We start from the raw sequence: 22393 nt of genomic DNA, 5'->3' as shown, positions 1-22393 counted from the left end.
ATAATGATGCAGCTCTTCCTTGCACCTAATTGCCCATCAGTAGCCAGCTCTGGGGGTGGGAAGCATGCTTGCTTTCTCTTCCTGATCTCAGCATTCATCTTAAGAGGCTTTAAAGTCCTCATTTTCTCCTTTCTTCAAAGAGAGATGTTGTCTCCCTCCATTTAGAGCACATTGGCCGATATTCTGGAACATGTGGATTGTATGGTTTGCATAATCCACACAAGTTTTCCTGTGAGCACAGGGTAGAATGATACCTTTTAATTTGTTCATTTGAAAACTTACCAGTGCTGAAAACAGAGTCAGAGGACTCAGCTTTGTTTCCATCATGTGTAATCACATTTTTATTAACTTTAGTGAGCACTCACTGCGGACTTTGTGCCAGGGGAGCTTTCTCAGTTAGTCCCAAGATTTTTTTTCTTTAAGAGGAGAAAGTAATCCATAAAAAAAAACCCCACCAAAAACACACACAAAACCAAAATAAAACCATCTTTGGGAGTAACCCCTTTATATTACTTGTATAAATCAAAACACCTCAAGACTATTCATGGTAGGGTAGCTGTTAGAAGTTGAGTAATTTGGGATGCTTGCTCTAGATTCTTATCCATAAATTCAAGTTTCCTAATTTCTCTTTTCAATATGTATTTTACGTTCTCTAGGGCAGAAAGTGTCTTTTCCTATATCTTCCCATAAATTTCTCTGAGCAATCTCTTAACATTAGTGTAGATTAGCACATAAACTTGCTAGTATATATATTTCAAAACAACTATTTTGTTCCAGTACTCCCACAGGATTTGAGAGCAATTAGAAGCAACACTCTCTATAGCATTTAAAAATAAAATGGCTTCTCTGTCTTTTCCTCTGGGATCTTTAAAAAACAGTTCTTCCTTTTTGTGGATTGGCATCAGTTAGATAAAATCCCACATTTTTTTAATGCATGGACTCCTCTGCTTTGCTCTGGTTTGTCTCTCATTGCTAACTCCCAAAGACCTCACATCAGAGGCAAGAAGTCACTGTGGATACATTGAACTCTAGGATTAAAAGAAGAGCTCTTTAAAAGTAAGGAGGAAAAGCACACAAACCCCCCTCTTGTCTAAATCATATTTGATAACAGACTTCCTTGGCGAGCAAAATATTGGCAAAAACTGAGGGCAAAGCAAGAGGAAAGAGCTCTGTCTAGATGAGAGAGTGCATGGAAAGGTTACATTTATCAGGGGGTGAGATTTCAAGCATTTATGAGATTTTCATGGTGAATCATTTCTGAAAAGCAATTAGAAAGGTGATACTATAGGAGACCTTTGCTGCCTTATATTGTTGTTTGTTTTGCTAACTTTTTGTTATAACAAGATAGCCTTAAGCAGATTTATTGGCAATAAATAGGAATAATAATAAATGGTTTGTTTAGGTTCTGCACTCACTGTTGTTACAATGTCCACAGAAATGTCTGGAAGTCTTTTGCTTGGATATTGCAACAGTGTACATGAGAAATAAGTTTTTTGGGGTTGTATTAAAAATCTGAAGTGGTTGTCATGGGCAAAAAGCACTTGAAGCATTTAAAAGCATTAAAAAAGGAAAGTGTGTTAATACTTCTGAAGAAAATACAGAGGTGTACAAACCACTGATCCCTTCTTAAATCCACATTGCATTGCAAAAGCAGCAAGATGAAAAAGGCTTAAGCACAACATCACCTCAGGAGGACTTGGTGCCAACTCCAGCTGTTGAAGCTGGAAAAGGAGTGCATTACCTGGGATTTTTCTTTCCATGTGCAATTTGCATATCCTAACTAAACATAGGGAGGGGAGAGGAGGGGAACAACAAAGGGAACAATAAGGATTTTGTCTGAGGCCAGGTCAACACTTGCCCTAGATAATGGTTGATGCCTGAATTGCTTAGAGTGGGTTCCCTCCCAGCACGGGCTGGTTTTCATCACGGTGATAAAGGAAAACATTTCACACAATAACCATTGAGCCCCTTGTTATGACTTGAAAGCTGCACAACTGCTTTTTATTCCAGGAGCACAGGACTGAAAAATCATCTTAAGAACATGGCAATCCTTTGGTATTGTATACATTACTTTCAGTAATGGGTATAATCACACATGAAGCCAGGGTGGGAAGACACTGTACCTCTTTTAGTATGAAACTTAAACCTGTGAATAAAACTTGTTTAGCATAACTACATAGAATTTCCTTGACTAGGTTTATTTTGGCTCCTCCACTGTCACAGATGTTCGCTATTACCGAAAGAAAACACTGTAAACTTAGTAGAGATTTTCAAGGAGGAAAGAGGGAAATCTGAATAAAATCTGAAGGGTTTTTTGTTGTCTGTGACCTGATCATCAGCTCTAGAAAGCGTGTGAGCAACCTGCTGGGATCTGATTTCCTCTGGGGAAAACAGTGACGTAAATCCACTTACCCCTCATAGGAGCTGTGGAGATTATGGAGTGATTTGGCTGAGGGTCAAATGAAAGGGAACACAAGAACATGAAGGAAAAAAAAAGAGCTTTCAAAGGTTGTTTTCAGGTTTGAAGGAGATAAGATGGGTTTTGTGGCTCTTTTATCACTTTCTCATGCCAGGGTACCTCAGATGTGCCTGGAGGAATGTGGCCCTTGCGCTTGCAGTTGCTGAATTCACACGGGAATTTGAGCTGACCTTGTCAGCTCTGGGAGCAGTGCCCTAGACAGCGCAGAGACCCTTGCTGGGCTCTGAGAACTCTATTAATAGATCTGTGGCACCCAGCCCAACTCCAGGGCTGGAGGTGTGAGCTTTTTCACTCCTCTAAGGTTTTGCTTGCTTGTGTTAACACTGTACAAAGCCACCTTGCTTCTCGAGATAAGGCAAAATCCCCAGCTCTCTAACAGCATCTGGCTCTGCTTCTACCTCAAGTTTTTCATGGTTTCCACAGGATTCTTATGCTCAGAGCTTCTTTTCCAAGGTGTTCTAGTGGTGCTGGAATTTCAAAATCAAATTATAAACCAGTTTTATGAATTCTCTCAGCTTTGCATGTGTGTGCTTACATGGATGTCTCACTAGGATTGCTCTGCTTTCAATCTGTCATGCATCATCAGGGCATTTTCTTGCTAATTGGCATTTTCAGTCTAAATAGACCTGAGAGACCTAAAGAGACTCTAAAGAGACCTAAATTGCTCTTCAGAAATGATTGGGACTGGATTTTTCATTCAGTCCTGTAGCTGCGTTGCTGAGTGATCTCTCTTGAAATAAGCTGCTGGTTGGGAAGTTCAGAGAAGAAAAAAACTGTCCCACATAGGTTTAAATGCATACAACAGATACAGAATCCCTTTATACTGTAGGAAAAACAGCTCTTCCAGTTCAATTGCCATCTAATTTACCTATAGCTCATGGCTTACTAACAGAGCACGGAAAAATGCTTTAGCTGTAAAATGGGTCATAAGCACTTTATGTCCTCAAGGATTGTGAGAAAGGGAAAGAAAAATAAAATCATGTTGTGAAGGAAAGACAACTATTTCCCAGAAAAACATGGAAACCTATTTCTATTAGTAATAATGCTTCCTTTGAAAACACACTTTCTTTTTTTTGGAAGGCAAACAGAATGAAGCCTGAAATCATAGCAAAGGTCATAAAAAGGATTCAGCCATAAAAGGACATATATGTATTAGCAAGTGACTTCTTCAAACAGCAGGGAAGTTTGAAATAATGCCTAGAAGTTCCTAGCATTGAGGAAAATTATTCCATAACCTCATTATTCCTTTCATTCTTTTGGCATACCTAAATTTACCTATTGATTTTTATATTCTGTAAATATCTCTGTTAAGATTTAATTGAATTCTTTATCATGCATTAATCAGAAAATAGTCATGCAGATGTTCATTGTGTTATGGTGTTGGAAGTACATATTCTTTGAATTTGCAAAGTTCATGTCTAGCAGACCTTAGAAATTCTTTGGACTTGTCAGTGAAGAGAAAGAGAAGGTGAAATATGTGAGGGCAGAGGTTGTACAGCAACCAGGAAGATGAAAGAAAGAACAGAATAACTCCGCTTCTTGACAGAAGAGAATTGGCAGAATCCACAAATCACAAAATCTTTTTTCATTCAAATGAAAAAAAACCATGGGGTGATTGGTTGGTTTTTGATATGGCAATAGTTCTGGAGATAGTAAAATTTGCATTTATACATGCAGTGCCATAAATTTTAGAATTTTTTCATCATTATTATTTTGGGTTTGTATAATTTCTATTTTAAAATATCTGCTCTTTTGGTGATCATCTCAGTGGTTTCACCTTAATGATCCTAATGAAAACAATTATATAATTCCCTTAATGGGAATCAAGAAAATTGCAGGAGAAAGAAAGGAAGAGTTCCAGAAATATGTTCCCTAGGGGGGTTTTAGACAATTTGCAAAAATTTTTGGACTTTATTGCTTTGAAAAAAAAAATTAAAAAAATAAAAATAAGCAGGTAGAGTAAATTTAAGCTACTAAATGAAAGCAAATGTCCCACAGCAGGTGGTCGACCTTTGAAAGCATTGAGAGCTGGAAGAAGAACAAAAACTTCCATTTTGTGTTTAAGAGGTACCTTGGATTTGACATCTAGAAGAGAAATGTGGGAAGCTTAAGGAGCTCTCTCTAATGAAGTTTAGAACTCATGTGTTAATATGAGTTCATGTGTTTGTCTTAGAGAGTGACCTCCTCCAGCAATCCTGATATTGGCATTTTGTGAAGGCACCTAAAAAGCCCTGAAAAATTATTTCTGTAACAAAAATAAGCAGGTAGAGTAAATTTAAGCTACTAAATGAAAGCAAATGTCCCACAGCAGGTGGTCGACCTTTGAAAGCATTGAGAGCTGGAAGAAGAACAAAAACTTCCATTTTGTGTTTAAAAGGTACCTTGGATTTGACATCTAGAAGAGAAATGTGGGAAGCTTAAGGAGCTCTCTCTAATGAAATTTAGAACTCATGTGTTAATACCACCTCTGAAATGTGTCTTAGAGAGTGACCTCCTCCAGCAGTCCTGATATCAGCATTTTGTAAAGGCACCAAAAAAAGCCCTGAAAAATTATTTCTGTAACATATAACACATCAATATCAACATAGTGAAGGGAAAGAAATTCACCAATCACAGAATCCCAGAATGGGCCAGGCTGGAAGGGAGCACAGTGCAGCACCTGCTCAGGCAGGGTCATCCCAGGGCACAGGAGTGTGTCCGGATGTTCTGGAATGTCCCCAGGGAGATCCCACAGCCTCTCTGCGCTCTGCTCAGGGCTGGGCAGAAGCTGTGCCTCCTGTGCAGGGGAATTGCTGGACTCAGTCCCTACCTGTGGCTCTGGTGCCACTGCTGGCTCCCAGAGCAGAGCCTGGCCCTGCTCTGAGCCCTCCCTGCACCCAGGGACACCCGGGGCTGAGGGCCCCTCTCAGCTGGGCTCCTCTCCAGGCTGAGCAGCCCCAGCTCCCTCAGTCCTTCCTGGGCACAGAGATGCTCCAGGCCCTTCAGGGAATCATGTGCCAGTGCCAGGTCAGCCCATCCCATTGGAAGATAATTATCTGCTGTGGGAAATGAGTCACCTCTGGAGATGCTGCCAAAGGGCCTGGACGGCTGCGCACCAGCAACATCTGGAGTGCAACATGAGGAGTGATGGGCTCCTCCAGAGGGGGACACGCAGAGGGCCAAGAAAGAGGCACTTCAGACTAACAGGAGCAACCAGAGCAAGCAGCAAATCCCAGCTAAGCTGGAATTCCACGGTGTGGGCCACAGCTCCCTGGGCAAGCTCCACAATAACAACAGCCACTGACCAGACAACACCTACCAGTCCCCCTGGCTTTTCAACCAGCTCAAGTACAAAACACTTTGCTGATCAAAATCCTTGAGAATATTCAACTGTCTCACTTGTCACTTGTCTTTACCTTTTCTCCACTGAGGTCTATCCATTTAAAATACTTTTTACTTAAGACTTAGGACATTTTCAGAGCTGTTTTCTCAGTTTTTCTTAAAAATGAAAATATATTTAGAAAATCATAACAGCAGATTCTGGACATAATTGCATGGATATAATTCATCTGAAGTTATGGGTGAATTATTTACATTTATGCCCTCTCCTATTCTAGGCTGATTCTCTGCCTTTCTGTCTGTTTTGTCTGTTTTTTCAAGGTTTTTGATGCAGGCATTTACTTACCTCACTGAAAAATTATACGATACTACTAGCAATTACCCATTTAAATGTCTACATTTCTTTACTGAAAGCTGCATTTATTGTTGATGTATACTTGGTATATGAAATGCACATATGTCTTCTTGATTTATGGGTCATTCCAGGGAAGCTCCACGAGTTGAAAATCATACAGAGATTCAAATACATTATGTTCATCATTAGGATTAAATCCTAGGGGTGAAAATATTACATTTTTTGCATGTCAAGCTACAGTCACTGGCAATAATTGATTCATTTATTTGCAGAAAGCAGAAAACTGGAAAAAGTCAATTAGGACACAAAAGTATATGGAAGATAAACCTGCAAAACAAGGTGTTGCACTCATTTTCCTGGCTGTTGTTTCAGTATATTTGAGACTGCACATCAGGGGAGTGCCCTCCTTTTCTGTTTTGTTTTGGTTTTCAATCTATCGAGAAAGACTGATGTATTTTCATGGTAGAGATGAAATCTTGGATAGACTTGTGGGTTTCTGGACTTCTGCAGGTGTATACTGGCAATTCAATATGCCTTTGTACTCAGGGATGAAAAAGATTTGGCAGCTTAGGGAAGCATAAAACATAGTTTAAAATTCTGTTTGACTGGAACAGGCTGAAGTAGTTAATGCTGTATTGCACAGCGTGTTATTCCTGTTCATCCTTGTTTAGCTTCCTTCAGCTGTTAACAGCTCAGGGCAGCATAATAAATTAACCCTATTGCTTGGACTAATGAGTTGTCATTCTCTGCTTTGTTCAGTTCTTGCTTGGTGTTATCACCCAAATTCTTACAGGCTGCCCAGGAAAGGGATGGAGTTACTGTGTGTCACAATTTGTGTCTCATTTATTAAATACTACCTTGGCCAGGGCATATGTGAAACACACGACATGAAAACAACCAGAAAGAAATTGTACTTTTACAAAAACATGTACAGATTCCCATTGTCCTGTTGTGATAGGTTTTAACTGTGTGCTCAGAGATCTCCCACCTAGAGGCACAGAGGAAGTGTGAAACAGGTGGTTCTCATTGTGCTCTCATTACACACTGCTATCCTTCCAAGCAATTCCCTGAAGGAATCACATTCCCTGTGAGTGTTATAACTTTATAAAGAATAATTTTTTTAAACCAGTGGCAACCTGTGGTTTCTGTGTGGCTTGTGAGCAGTTTGAAGTGTGGCTCTCCCCACAGGACTGTGTGACTGGAACATCCATCCAAAACTCTGCTGGTGCACAAGGCACTTGTGGGAAGCAATCTGGATTTCTGGCTGTGGAAGGCAGGGAGGCTGCAGATGTGGCTGAAGGGGACCGTGACAAAAGGCCTCAGGCCTCTGCTGCATCACCAGCAGTCATGGAACTTGTAGGGTTTCCTGCAGAGAGCCACACTCACAGCAATTTACCCTCAGTTCTTTTAAGCAATATCCATTTACTGCAGACCCTCCCCCAGTTTGGAGAGCTCTTCTGGGCTTGTAGGGGTTTAATTTTTTAAGTCTTGCATTGTGATAAAAAGCAGAATTATCTGAGTCAGAAAACGTTTCACCAGAATTGCTGAGAAGTTGGAGTTCCTGAAAATTGTGTGAGCAGGCCCAGGTCAGTGCCTTGTGATCAGAGCAGCGTTAAGCAATACACAGCTGTTAGTCCAAGGAAACGGTGTTCCAATCACTATTTGGGATATAATCATCTATATCATGTTATAATTAGCTTTAAAACAAAACAAACAGAAATAAATAAGCCAACCAATAAACCTGACCACTTTTAGAGTGTGGGAACTACTTTTAACATTAAATTTACCTCTACTACGATTTGAATTAATAGCATTGGCTTCTCTGCCTTTTTGGAAGCAGTTCTGTATGAAAGAAATCTCTTTCGCTTGTCAGGAAGAAAATTTTGAGAAAATATTGTGACAACTGGAAATATAATTGCTTTCATTTTGTACCATTCCAGAGAGTTTTTTCCAGTGCTGGATAGACTTGGCTGTGATAGGGACTGTAGAGGGAATGACAACTTTGTTTCCATAATGCTGGAAGGAGTCAGATATTCAAAGTTCATTAAAATCTTCTCTCTTTGCAGCTTCCCTGGTTTGCAGTGTGCGAGCAGGATTTTGTTCTTAGGCTCTGAAGAACTCTTTTGCTTTCTGTTTTACCCTGCATTGCTGAATGTGGCATCACATTGCAACCAGGTGTCTTTGGAGTGAAAGCTCTTGTGTCAGAATAGGATCAGGCTGGAAAGGACAAACTTTAAGCAGTAATCCCTGGAGCATAACTTGGAGAATTTGTTCTTCTTCCTGCCTGTCATGGCTCAGCTGTAAAGTTTGCTAGATCATAAGACAAGAGGAAAGTCAGGTAGGAAAAAGGTGGCTCATTTTTGACTGAGAGCAGTTAAATTAATAAATTGGCAGTGGCCAGATCATCCCATTTCTAATGGGAAGGCCACAGAGCCTGAGTGACACTTAAATGTCCTTGAAACACTGTCTGACATTGTCCCTGTGCTAAATGCTTGCACAGAGTCCAAAGTGATAATTCAGTGGTCATTGTGAGTCACCAAACCCAGGGAATCTCCGTCCTGGCTGTAGAATATCTCCTTGGTGCTGTTCCTGAAGGAACAGGAGTGCAGAGTGGGAAGGAAAGTGCAGCTCCCAGGTCTTTCTGAACTGAAGAAAGCAGTGCTGCTGCTGGCAGCCCGGCAGCAGGAGGAGATTTGGAAACTGTGGTCGTTTGTTCCGCTCATTATGCCCAGTTCTTTCCAGTCAGCTGCTTATCCATTAGCTTAGGAAGTACAAGAATCACCTAGAGCTATCCCAGCTTTTTACTGCACATTTACAACATCCATCTCCCTCCTGCTTTTGTGGCTCTCCTTCCATTTGTCATTTTTCTCATTTAAATAGAGATTATTTGCCAGCCACTCTGCCAGAGAGTGTTCTAGGCATGGAGGAGTAGCTGCACTGCCCACAAAGTCCCAGACCTCTCCAGGGAGTAAGTGTGTTAAAAGTAATGATGTGCAATAAACTGGAGGTGCAATAAAAACCTCGTGCAGATGTTATTGCATAGAAGCAAAATGCATAACATAAAAAATGTAAAAAACCTTAAATAGCTACTGGAACTTCACAGGTCTTCAATATTTTTCTGCAGACACCACTATGGTGCAGTGACACCTCGTGCATCACATTAATTTCATTGTTTTCCAAATAAACCAAATCTTTCAGAGAGCTCCTGTCCATACCTTGAAGTCCTTTTTCTCTGAATTCCTTTTTCTCATCATTCATTTAACTTGAACGGAAGAAGGAAAACTCTTCCTCTCCCTGAGGTGACAATCTCAGACCTTTACTTCAGAAAGCACCTATGTGTATTCTCAAGCCTGCCTTTATTTCATTAATAAGTGAGACTTAAGCACATGTTTAAGCAGATATTTTGTCCTGATGGGCTCATGAACTAATGATTAATATTGCTGACTGATACTCAGGATGTGCTGAAGGACTGTTGTGATCTGAGGGCCAGCAAGTTGAAGGTGTGAAGGGAATGAGGATACAGAAAGACCTGAATCTGTTGGAAATAAGGAGGGGAGTGGATGTGGGAAGTGGCTGGTACTTTTTGATAGCCTCACCTTGCAATATGTTGCGCTTACAATTCAGAGCTGCCATAAATTATCAGTGCTGTCTCGTTTTATTAAATGCAGAGAATCCAAAATCCCCTTTGTTCAGTCTGTGCTAACCCTTTAGTCATCCTCCCATATATTTGGAGGATAAAAATCCCTGCAGCTGGAACATGTAGTATTGGCTGTGGGTTTTTGTCCAACAAAGGCTGGAGGAACACAAAGTTCAAATGAATACATGTTTTGTTAAATTTCTGGCAGCTTTGCATGAACAAACCTAGACTAGAAAGAATGATAGGCTGTGTAAGTCAGTGTAACAAAATGTGTGTTTCTGGTGATGTACAGTGGTTCCGAAAGTGGGTAACAGTGTCTTAGAGAGAGACAAAAAGCTGTGTTGAGCTGTTTCCTTTCTCTTTGTTGGTTGATATTGTGCTTCCCCTGGTGTGTGTTTTAGTTGACAGCAGGATCCAGTTTAGGAATACCCTTTGTCAGTGAAATTAGGATGATTAGCAACAGAAATGCTGTCAGCGTCTTATAAACAAACACTTCCTGATAATACTTTTCTCTGCGATTTTTCTGGGGATGAAACAAAGGATTGAAAAAGGAATGTGGCCCTAATGTCAATGTAATAGTAAAAACTTAATCAGTGATCCTAAACTCCTTTAATTTAAAATAGTATAATCTGATTATTGCTTGCAACAATCAAGGAGTTAAATTTTATACTTCAGCACCATATCTTCTTCCACTAACATATAATTTACCAGTCATATATTTCATGATGATGTGAGCATGTATCTTACCAAAAACAGTTCAGGCCAACAATAACATTTTTTTTCATAAGTAAGAGGAAAGATATTTTTTAAATAGCTTTAGATAAACGAAAAAGACAATAGAAGTTTGGGTTTTTTACAGGGAAGAAATATGCAGTAGAGAAAAATAGTTTCTTCCAAGTACGTCCTTTGTGAACACCAAGCCATAAATTGATATTAATTTCTTTACAGTAGTGGAAGGTGCTTTTAAGTTAAGTAAAGCTCATCCAGTCCCTCCCCTGCCATGGGTAGGGACAAACTTCGCTACCCCACTTGCTAAAGCCTGGCCTTGGACACTTCCAGGGATGGGGCATCCCCAATTTCTCTGGGCAATCTGTTTTTCCCACATTGCAATTGGTCTCCTTGTGGACCAATTCCCATTTATAAAAGAGGGGCAAGCTACTGCTTTTCCTGTCCTCTGTCACCACACCAGACTGAGCCTTCTCTGTATAATAACCAGCAAAACTCCAAATTCTGATTTGGGGCCTCCAGTTTTTCTAAAAACAGCTAATAATTAAAATCGCTGCTAATGAAATTGCTGATGTTGACTCTTGACTTTTTTTGGGGTTAATTTTGTATTAGTCATTTTTTGTCTCTGACTCTTTGTCACTGCTTTAAAGGAATAGTTTTTGTTTGCTGCAACATTATTCTGAAATGCAGAGAGTTTCAGGTTTCAATCCCATGAACACTCCTTTGAGGCTACAAAGCACATACTGGTCCTGATTCTCTGATTTCCTGCCAAAATGTAATCATCTGTTGTTTTTCAGTGTGCTGGTGGCACTTTAGCATAAAAAAAGGAGAATTTTATACACGCAAAACCAAATTCATTGTAAGGAATTCACCTACTGCCCAAAAAAGCTGTAAATGTGTCTTATATCTAGAATTTTTATATCATCTTAAGGGTCAGACTGTCATTTGCCTTGATCAACAAAACCTAAAGCACTGAATACAATATTTTCCTTTCACTGGGGATTCCTGAGGGTGATCTAGTGGAAAAGGAAAAGGAGGTAACACATTGCCACTGGAGTGAAAGAGGTAAATGTGATGCTTACGTGTGAAGTGTGGCAGGAATTTCACAACAGGGTTGTAAGAATGCTTGAAACTGCTCTGTCAATGTGACTTTCTGGTGAAAACAACCAGCAAATCCAGGACATCTTCGCTGCATTGGAATCACAATTGTTTACAGCTCAAGAATACCTCTTGGGTTCTCTCAGTGCAAAGCAAAATTAAATTTTAGAAGAAATGTGATTCAGGAGGTTTCCCATTAACTCTGTCTCATGTGCTTTTTCATTTCCTCCTTGTTTCTTTCCCGTCACTGTCACCAGATGTTTGTGTGAAGCATTATGTTTTCAACTCTGGGTGATTAAAACTGGAATTTAGGTCTCAACTAGAAAGCCAGTTGGTTTAAGTGCTTTCTATAATCCATAATTCAAATAGAAAACTGTAACTATTTATACATTGAAAGTGAAAAAATTTTGATTTATTACAAAGTAGATCATGGGAAAGATTCATGTTGGTTTCAGTGCTTTTCTGTCTTTAAGTCATTGAAAAAATCATCAACACAAGGGACAAACTCTGATCAATTGCACTTCCCTTAAATGTCCTCTTAGCAAAGCACAGCCTTCTTCAAGAGCTTTTATATAAGAAAAACTGAAGTATTTTGGCACAGAGTGTGCTATGAACATGAACACCCTCCCCAAAAAAAGCTTTTTTCCAAATCCTGTGCTTTATGATGCACTTGCATGGGCAGTTGCTCATGCACCTTGCTGCAGGAATGAATATCTTACAAGTTTGTGTTGTTGTTGCATTTAAAAAAAGTAGTACCACTCAATAAACAATTTATCATCATAGTTCAGTACACTGATTTATCTGTACACAGCATCTGAGAAAACACACTTAAAATGCTTTGAACTTGTGAAGGAAGACATCTGGAAACCCTTGTAGCTACATTATATTCCACATTGTTTCCATCTTATTTTCCTGATGTGCTAGCCCTTGACAGATGAAGTTGTGGAGAGCTCTTGTCTGTAAAAGAGAAAAAAGGGGAAAACCCCCAAAAGTCTCCACGGTTTCAGCAATAATTTCAACTGAAATTACAGCCTGTACTCCCAAAGTCAGTGCCACTTGGCAGCTGCAAGTTGATGAGGTGCAGTAATTAATAAGTTAGTACTTGTTGGGTAGGCCATGGAAATCAGAAACTTTGTGCTCATCCTTTGCCTGTTTCATGTGGAATAAGATGTTGGATTTCATTTGCACCTGAAGAAAGAAGAGTTGTTACCTGATCATTTATCAAACTTTGGCCTTTTAAAACCAGGGCTCTGGACCCATTAGGAGAGGGAATGCTCAATTTTCGTACCACTGCCTGGCTGTGTGCAAAGCTCAGCTACAAACTCCTGCTTTCCATGGAATGCTCAAGCCCTGCATTTGTTTAAAATCTGGCCTTGTGCTCAGGGATGTTTATACTGAAATCAGACATAGAAGATGGCACCATTCCTGTCCCAAAGAGATCCCTACAATCAAAAGCAAAACAGTGTAAAATAAAACCAGTGGTTGTTTCTGGCTCTAAATTTTAACCAGAGCAGGTCTAGTAGTTATAAAACATTGTCCTATATACAGTGCAATACAATCTGTGTTAGACTGTTCTTCATCAGTGGTGTCACCTAGGACTAGAAAACGTTTTTTTTTTTAACTTAAATTTTCAACAGATTTGTGTGTATATATATACAAAGTATATTTTTTCTGTATGTTATGTATATATATATATTTATAGAGAGAGATTTATCAAATTAGACATGTATGGACACACCCACACATGCACTGTGCACTTCAGGAACTCAGATATTGATAAGACAATAAATTACCATTGCAGCTGGTAAAAGCTGAGCATTTTCCCACTTCACTGCTGAAATGAGGAGGTCATATGTTCACAGGACTAATCTGGCTGTATTGTCACCACCCAGCTGGGAGTCCCTGAAATCTTTTGAGCTCTTCAGCTGAAATCGTGTGTAAGGCCTTTCATCTGCTCTTTGAATTTATGGGTGCTGAGGGACTGGAGCTTTTTGCACTTGCCCAGATTACCTCAGGTATTTTTGGAAGCAAGTCAGCTTGGAAAAAATGATCAGGTCAGGTTAAAGATAGAAGTGAGTGAAACATGAAAAGTCACTGCATTTCACATTTTAAAACATCTAAGTGAACCTTGGAAAATACAAGTGTGCTTTCCCCTTGACCCCAAATCTTCATTAATCTGCCTCTACAACTCACAGTGCTATAGAGAGTTGCAATTTGGGTGCATCACGCTGTTGTTTTTACACTGGATTTGGCACTCCCTTTTCTTGCCTGATGCACTTTGATTTTGGGATTCTGATCATGCATAATTTTGAAATGTAAAGTGGCAGACGAGGAGAGAGGCATCATTGTTCCTTTGGATCTGCTCCTATGCTCATGACCTGCCACTAGAACACATCTTTCTTCAAAAACCAGATGTGAGGCATTTAGAAGATTCACGGTTTATTCTAAAATGGAAAGAAAAACAAACCCTTTCAATATTTCAGTAGTAAAGAGGGAAAGGGAAGGTACAGTTATTGGAGACAGAAAAGCTTCTTCAAAAGTAGAGGCAATACACGATTGTATTTTATTGTCTAGTGACAACAAAAGGAGCTAAGAGACGAGATATTTTTTAAACACTTCAGCCACCCTAAAGCTCTCTCTCTTCATAATGGAGGATGTCATTTATGGAAGGTTTTCACAGTACACATATTATATAGATTATCTATAGGTTTTAAAGGCAATGCCTCAGTGCATGGACATGGGTAGAAAGGGAGCACAGCCTTGAGTATGCAAGAGGGGAAGAGAAGGGAATCCTTCTCTTCTCTTGAGGGGAAGAGAACTTCTCTGTTAAAACTCTTAGAAACCAATGTGGTTTGCAGGTTTTGCTCACTGAACTTTGGATGTGAAATTGGCCCCACTTCCTACAAATACAAAGGTGAGGAGGCACATACCCTAAGAAAATTCATGGGAAAAGAGAAAAATAAATCAATGCAGGAGCAAGGCCTGCACTCCTGCAGAATGCTTGTTTATTGAGAGGAACAGGTTCAGTAAATTTTGGGCCTTACAGAGCCCAAAATTGAGCACTGCTTGCTGAAACTTGCAGCCTCTGGGGCTGGAGCTCCTTTTTCTAGATGACAGGGAGCTTGCACTAGCACGACACATTCCCCAAGGAGCTGGAAAGGTGCCAAGGAGCCACAGTTTGGGCTGGATTTTGCTGACTGTGGTGAAGAGATGAGGCTGGGAAGGAGGGTGGGCTCACACGTGTTCGTGTGCGTCAGGAAGACGAGCTCGGTGCAGTGAAGAGCCAGGAAATGTTGGGTTTAGTGAACCACTGCATCTCAGCAGAGTGTGTTGACTTCTTAATCCACTCCAACTGAGGTTTTGTTTGGCATTTTGTAAACTGGGACAGCAAAGCTCCATGTTCTACTCAGTGGGTAAAGGCTGACAAGTGCTGTCCTGCTGTGCTACTTGTGCGACAAAGAGAGCAGAGACTGAGCTGGCTTTTCTAGGTCATAGCCTATGTAACTATTTAATAAATATTTAATTTATTAATTGATAAAATGGGTAAATAATAATGTTCTTCCAGTAGTACTCCCAAATACACGTTAGTGCTGCAAAAATGACCACTAGGAATTGCTTCCCAGTTGTTTCAGGAATCTTGGTCGTTTAAATCAAAATTATAATTTGAATCAGGATATAAGGAAAGGAAAGGAAAGGAAAGGAAAGGAAAGGAAAGGAAAGGAAAGGAAAGGAAAGGAAAGGAAAGGAAAGGAAAGGAAAGGAAAGGTCAACATAATTTCATAGTTGAGATGTGAAAGGAAAATTGAAAATTTTGGGTAGCCTTTATACCCATGAAAGGAAAGAATTATTTTGCAATTAAACAATTGTAATCAGAAAAAGAAAAGCCAAGCACATCCTAAGAGTTCTAAGCAAACATTTCTGAGTCATCCAAAATATTTCTCACATAAATAATTAGACAGCTGTAAAAATAGATTAAATTATTGTTTACGTTTAGTAAATTCATTGGTTCAAAAGCCAAACCAATCAATCATCTTAGAAATTGAGTCAAAATGGCTGTTGTAACATAAATTTTGGCTTCACTTCTAGATAAAAACGTCTTTCACAAAATAAATACTTTTTGAGAAAAAAAAGTAAAAAGACAGATTGTAAGGAAAGTGTCCAAAATTATCTGAATGCCTGTGACAGAAATAGAAAAGACATAGATAAATATAATATTATTTCTGTCTGTAGGAGTCAAAAATGAAATATAGTTTCATCCTTGCTAATTCTAAAACCTCAGTGTGAATATATTCATTAAGTTTTAATGTTAATTTGGAAAGCAAGTTAAATAAAGCATGTTCATAATTTTGCTAAGCACAGGCATTTTATCCACATCAATTTTCTCAGTACATTGCCAGTAGCACAAAGAATTGTGGAACCACTATTTTATTTTGAAATCTGAACTGAGACCAGATAGGAATTAAATTTAGCCGTGCTTGTTGGCTAAATGAATAATATCTATCAGGTAGATTCCCAGTATGAATTAGATAATAATCTCTGCAATAATTATCTGCAATTACTCCATTACCTTAGGGACCTAGGAAGATAAAAGCCCGTGAAAGCATAAATTGTGTGCTACAGATTGTTGTAGACCATCCCCTGTTGATTTACACCACACACACCAAGGACTAGTTCCAGCTTGAGCGCTCACTCACAGCTCTGGGCTACAGGATTTTGGACAGGAAGCCAGTCCTGCCTGGCTGCATATCCTGGGGGAGATCAGATTTCCTCTGGGAACGGGGCCATTGCACCCCTGGCTGTGCTGGTGGCTGGACATGTCAGGCAGGGGACGTGTTGGAAATGTCTGAGAGAGAGGGAATGGACCTGGGAGTGGGGAGGGCATCCATGTCCCTTTGTGCTGGCCTCTGAGCAGGGCTGGGACAGGGATGCTCCTCTCTGGATAGCCACCAGTCATGGGATGCTGGAAGAGGATCCCACGAACAGATTCCTTACTATCAGGGATGTCACATATCTGGAAGTGTTCAGGGACAGGCTGGATGGGGCTTGGATCAGCCTGGTCTAGTGGGAAGTGGCCCGTGGCAGAGGGGTTGGAAGATCTTTAAGGTCTTTTTGAATCCAAACCATTCTGTGATTCCATGATTCAGTGCTCCCTAGACTCATGTTTAAGATTATACCTGGAATCCATTTTTTCTCAGTGCTGAAGACATGCAGAGCTCTGGAGGGGCAAACCTTAGAAGCAACCCCTCCTCCTGCACTCCATCTCCTCATCCTCCATCCAACAGAGCAGCAGATCACTGACACAGCTTTATAAAAATAAGTAACAGAAACAGGGGAAGGCTTCTCTTTGGGTCAGAACTCTGCCTTGGGTGCTTCTGCCTATTACAGCCTCAGTAAAAATGTCTTGCCCATCTTCAGCAATCAACCTCAGTTACCATTCTGTGTCTCTCTCAAAACCAATCACTTCATTTCTATTTCTAAAAGTGCAAAGTTGCACAAAATGCAAGCCAACTATTAAAGTATGGGAAATTGTTATATGACAAAAAAGTGCATTACCACAGTCCTTTTGGTTAATTAAATGTTCAGTGTTTGACTTCAACCAACACCAGAGATAAGTGCACCAAACCGAACTGACAGCTCTGCATGTGATAAAACTGGAATTCACTGTGTTTGGGACAAGTCTTGTTGTATTTTTTATTTAATAACCAAGCTATCATATCTGTCAAACTGCCATCAAAATTATAAGAAATGTAAATGGAATGTAAAAAGCAGTAGATTAAGTGGACGCAGATAAGGGTGAGGGGGTAGTGTCTATGAAATAACAGCACTTTGCCAGATGTTTCCATGCCAAACCAGATGGGAGCTGCAGTATTATTTATTTTTTAGCAGAATGCAGAGTCGAAGTTGGAAGATGTATTACTGTAATCATAAAGACACTTGTGAGCCATTTTTTAAAATTAATTGGTTTGATTGCCAGCTGTAGTATGATTATGCCAAGTGTGGCCATCAGCTGCCCAGGACTTTTCCAGATGGGCTCAGAGCATGGCCCGTGGTGGTTAATAAGTGGCAGATTAATGCAAGGTAAACTTGTCCATACCTTCCTCTATGATACCCACATTTCAGCAATGAAAAGTGAAGGTTTGCTTATCTAATGTTATGAGAAATGCCCACATTAAAACAGAGAGGTTAATTAGAGTAACTATTCAGTGTGGGGCTTGCTCTTTTACAGAACTGTATCACCTGTGAATTTATTTGTCTGAGTCCCTTTTGTACAACTGGGAGAGTCTTATGTTTTCTCAGGGGTCAATGACAATTACAATGTATATTTGTTCCACATAATCACGTGTGGGAGGTAACAAAGTGCAGGAGAGCCCTAATTAGCACTGAATTAGTGCTTCCTCCTACATTTCCACCCCACTAACCTGACCTGAGGCTCCTGTGTGTATCATGCAGCTGCCCAGCTGGGCCAGCTTTTCTCTCATGACCAGCTTCTCCCTTTCCTGGAATTCCTCTTAAAATTTCCACAGAGGGGAATACTTTTCCTCTTAGAAGCTCTGGCTGCAATCTATCTCCAGGTCTGTTTTGTTGGCTGATGCTGGGGTTTGTGCTTCAGCCACACTCCCTTGCTCAGCTACATCTTTTGTATTTCTGGCTTGAATTTTCTAGGCTGTCAAGGCAGAAGTGGCCAGAGAATATTGCTAAATATTTTGTCATATATTAGATGCTGGCACAACTCTGTGCCAGTGTTCATGCCCAACAGCAGTGACTCAGCCACCCGAGGCTTTTTTTGTGGCATTTCTGGCTCAACTTTTGTCAATTTGAAGCCATTCCCCCCTGTCCTGTCACTTCAGGCCATAGTAAATAGTCTCTCCATCCTTCTTGTTTCTCATATAATCTGTTTATATGTTTCACTTAAAGCAGGGTAGATTTACCCTGTTTTCTCCTGGAACCATTTACAGATGCAAACAAAGGGGAGATACTGCAGAGGAAATCAGGAGCAGGCACTTCTGTGAGTTCAGTGTCAGGAGATAAGCTACACAAAGGGTTACAAATTAAAGAGGCTCACCCTTTGACAGGTAGGAAAAGTATGAAAGCAGTGTAATCTGAAAGCCATGGTAAAAAATAATAACTGGAGATCCCTGCAAAAGTCCTGAAAAAAATTACTATCAGCTACTGCTGCTTCCAGAAAGAAAAGAAAGGAAATGTATATATGTAAGATTCTTTTGTTCTTTTCCAGGAGTGTGGGGTTTTTTTCTTATCTTGTGGCTACAGCTTTTTCTAAGATAAAATAATTCCAAACATAAGGTTAGCATTCTGACATCATGAAGTGCATCATGAGAGCTATCTTAAAAGTCTGTCTAGGGGATTTGGCTCTGAAAAATTTAATTAGCAAAATCTGCTCATTTTCTTTAAAGCAGCTATGTTTTTGAAAAGGATTTAAGGATAGCTTTGATTTTGCCTAAAATATTTGCTATTTGCAGAAAATTCTTTTTCTTAACTTTATTTAAAGGTAAATATAATAGCTTCATAAATATAATAGCTTTCTAATTTGAAGTCTTCTGAATTGTGCACTGAAGAATAATGGAAATATTGTCTTTTTTTTCCCCCATCCTATAATAATTTTGATCATTTCTAAGCAACATAATCTCCCTGCAGGAAAAAACATTCTCAGAACAATACTGCAGAATATGCTGAAATATGAGGACACAAGAGCAGCCATGCAGGCACAGAGCCTCCTGGTAGCAGACAATTCATTTTTAGGTCGAGCCTTTTGTCCCTTGCCCTGAGTTTTGTGTGGAACCACTTCTGATGTTCGACCCCAGGAGACTCGTATTCCTTCCAGACACTTTGGGGAAACTGTGGTTAGACATTTAAACCATGCTGTTGATGGGTTGCTGAAAGATAATAAGCTTCATTTTGTCTGCAAATGTTACAAGTTGTCCCTTGCCAATCCTTTCTGTGTCTTTGATCTTTTAACTTTGTAACTTTGGCTTAATAAAGAGGCCAGTTAAAATAGTCTTTTAGCAGAAAATCTGCTCTTTTGAACAAGCAGGAGTTTGTGTGGCAGAAAATACTGATCTGAAAGTATTGTTTCATAGTTCACAGGAGCTGAGCTGAGTGTCACAGACTGGTGACATTTCTGCGGGTCAGTTTTTTTTGTGTGGACTTTAGTGACACATCACCCAGAGAATACTTCTATTAACATTTTATAAAGCAGACACACCTGCTTCCCTGCAAACACTCCATAAACAGACCATGATAAAATAAGAAAGGTTTTAGCTATCATATTTTTAGTAGTGAAAGAAGCCTTAAATTTATTTTCTTTGCAAATCAGTCCTCAAGGCAGATTTCCCCAAGCTAGGTTATCCCAGTGGAAAGTGTGAGCAGCAGAACTGCAGCCTTCCAGATGTCTGAAAGTTTGCTGTTCTGTGGTACTTAAAACACTTTGCAAATAATTCTCAAAAGGTCTCAGAGTCAGTGAAACAAGGACACATCAAAGAGGCTTTGCCAGCATTGTCGTGTTATAAACCTTTCCAAAGCACTCCAGTGAGGGCCCAGGTGTCTCTCACTCCCACAATGAGCTTTTGGTGTCATCAGAGGTTTCCATTTCCGTAGGAATCCCTGTAGATCATGAGGCTGCCAGCAAGGATTCAGTCTGGGTAGCAAATGATGGATGGGAAGCTGCTGCTTCCACGTTTTCTGCTGCTTGAGACACATTTTAAGGCAAAATGACAGCTCCAGAATCACACCCTGTTCCTCGCGCATCTCGGCGAAAAACAAGATGAAAAAAGAACCTCAGTCCCTGCCAGACATGGAAATATCTGCTCAAAAGAGCAGTCTCTACTTCTCCAAGGGCCAAATACCAGGTACAGGCAGGCTGAGTGGCTGGGGAGTGTCTGCAGGATGCTGCATCCAGCCATCAGGAAGCAGCAGTGCTGCTGCAATATTGTTCCTGATGCTTTGTGAGCTGAAACTCCCATTTAAAGTTCACATCCAGGAGGATACTTGTGATCCACCACCAGTGCGATCCTCAAAAAACTAAAGGCAAAGTTCCCCTCACGTGTCTCCCAAGTAGGTATTTATTGGTTTCAAGGTACCTGGATTAAATGCTCAGACATTTCAGAAGGATGTGAAAACACTTATGCAAAATGTCTCTATTTTCTTACTTTTCATCCCTTTCCCAGAGTCATCTGAGGCTATGTAGAACATGCACAGCTGGAAGAGGAATTCCTGGAAATATGGGTTTTTTATATTGCATGGTCAAATTGCACCTTGGAGGGCAATAATAGATATAATAATTATTCTGCACAGTGTTTTATAAAGGCACTGCTGGTGGATCACAATCTTGAGCTCCCTTGGACTTGATGAAGCAGGGAGTTCCTCTCTGAAAAGACAGAAACCCAATTTCAGTGCATGTGGCCCGCTTAAGCTTTTGCCAGGAGAAGGGTGCTGTGATTATAGCAAAAATACTGTAGAAGAAGTTATTTTGGGAAGAATAATCATGCCAACAGAGCAAAGAGACTCAAGGAAGAAAACACAGTGGTTATGACTGCAATTACAGGGGCAAGCAATAGCTATTTTCCAGGACTACAAAAGTCATATATATCCAAGATTCCAGATCCTCAATGGCATCCAAAAAAACTGGGTTCTATATGTCAGAGTCATGTAAATTACATTTTCCTTGACAGAGACACAATGGAGTTACACCCTCTCCACAATTTTGAAGTACCAGGGAAGAAAGTAAATAAAATCAGTTGCATTTGGGACATCCTTGATGAATATTAGAAAATTTAAGCCAGTCCAGAAGTAGCAGTTAGTCACTAGATATCATATAATTAATGAGCTTGAAATGAGTAAGGCTGGGCACTCCGTTACACCACCAGACTGATTTAGAAGGCAGAATGAGGCTATATTGTTTTTTCATGTCATAAAAGTTGCAGACTTGGATAATGAAATGTCAGAGCAACTCTGCTCTTATAGCTCAGCTGTTTCTTGAAGCCCTGCTTTTATTTTCAGATTTGCTGTTAATTCCACTGAAATTTGACCCAGAGGAATATTGTGCTACTATTTCAGTAACATAAAGATCTTGAGTGGATTGCAAAATTGTTCTAGGATATTGCCTCTTTTCAACAATGCTTCTTCCCTGTAACAACTTAAAAGCAAACAAAATGAAGAGATAAATCTATGAAACATAAAGCTGGGAGTGCCCCATGGAATGAAATTATATGACAAGACCTCAATTTTCTGTGCCAGCCATTGGAAGAGAGAGTGCCAAGTGAAGAATGAATGGTGGAAAATTGGCTTTTAAATAATTGTAAAGGAAAACAGAGATTGCAAGAGACTATCATTAAAATGTGGGCTTTTAAAAATCAAAAGCTGGTTGCAATTTTGACAATTCTAAGTTGGCAGGTGGCTGCAGACAAAATTACACTTTTCATCTGCTCTGGAAATAGTACTTAATAACTCTTAGGCATTTCTTGCCTGTGGGACTCCAAAAACAAACCAGTGTGCCCAGATGAGATATTAATGGGTGGTTCATGAACACTGGTGCCAGTATGAACCAACTCAGAGCAGTGTGGTAACAAAAACTATGTTATGTAAAATTGTAGATAATGGACACCATGGAGAAAGTGAGAAGAGAACAAAGAAACCTGGTGAGATCTATTTAATTGGCATTGGGATAAATGGTTTCTGAAGAACTAGAGAGTTTTTTGTAAAATGCACTTCTGTCTCTTCTTTTCTGGGAAAAAAAAATTAAAAGGGGGGGAAAAGAGCCTAGACT

The sequence above is a fragment of the Passer montanus genome, unplaced genomic scaffold (genome assembly GCF_014805655.1).
Source record: "Passer montanus isolate IOZ18808 unplaced genomic scaffold, ASM1480565v1 scaffold28, whole genome shotgun sequence".
NCBI lineage: Eukaryota > Metazoa > Chordata > Aves > Passeriformes > Passeridae > Passer > Passer montanus.
Note: the sequence above shows the minus strand (reverse complement) of the source record.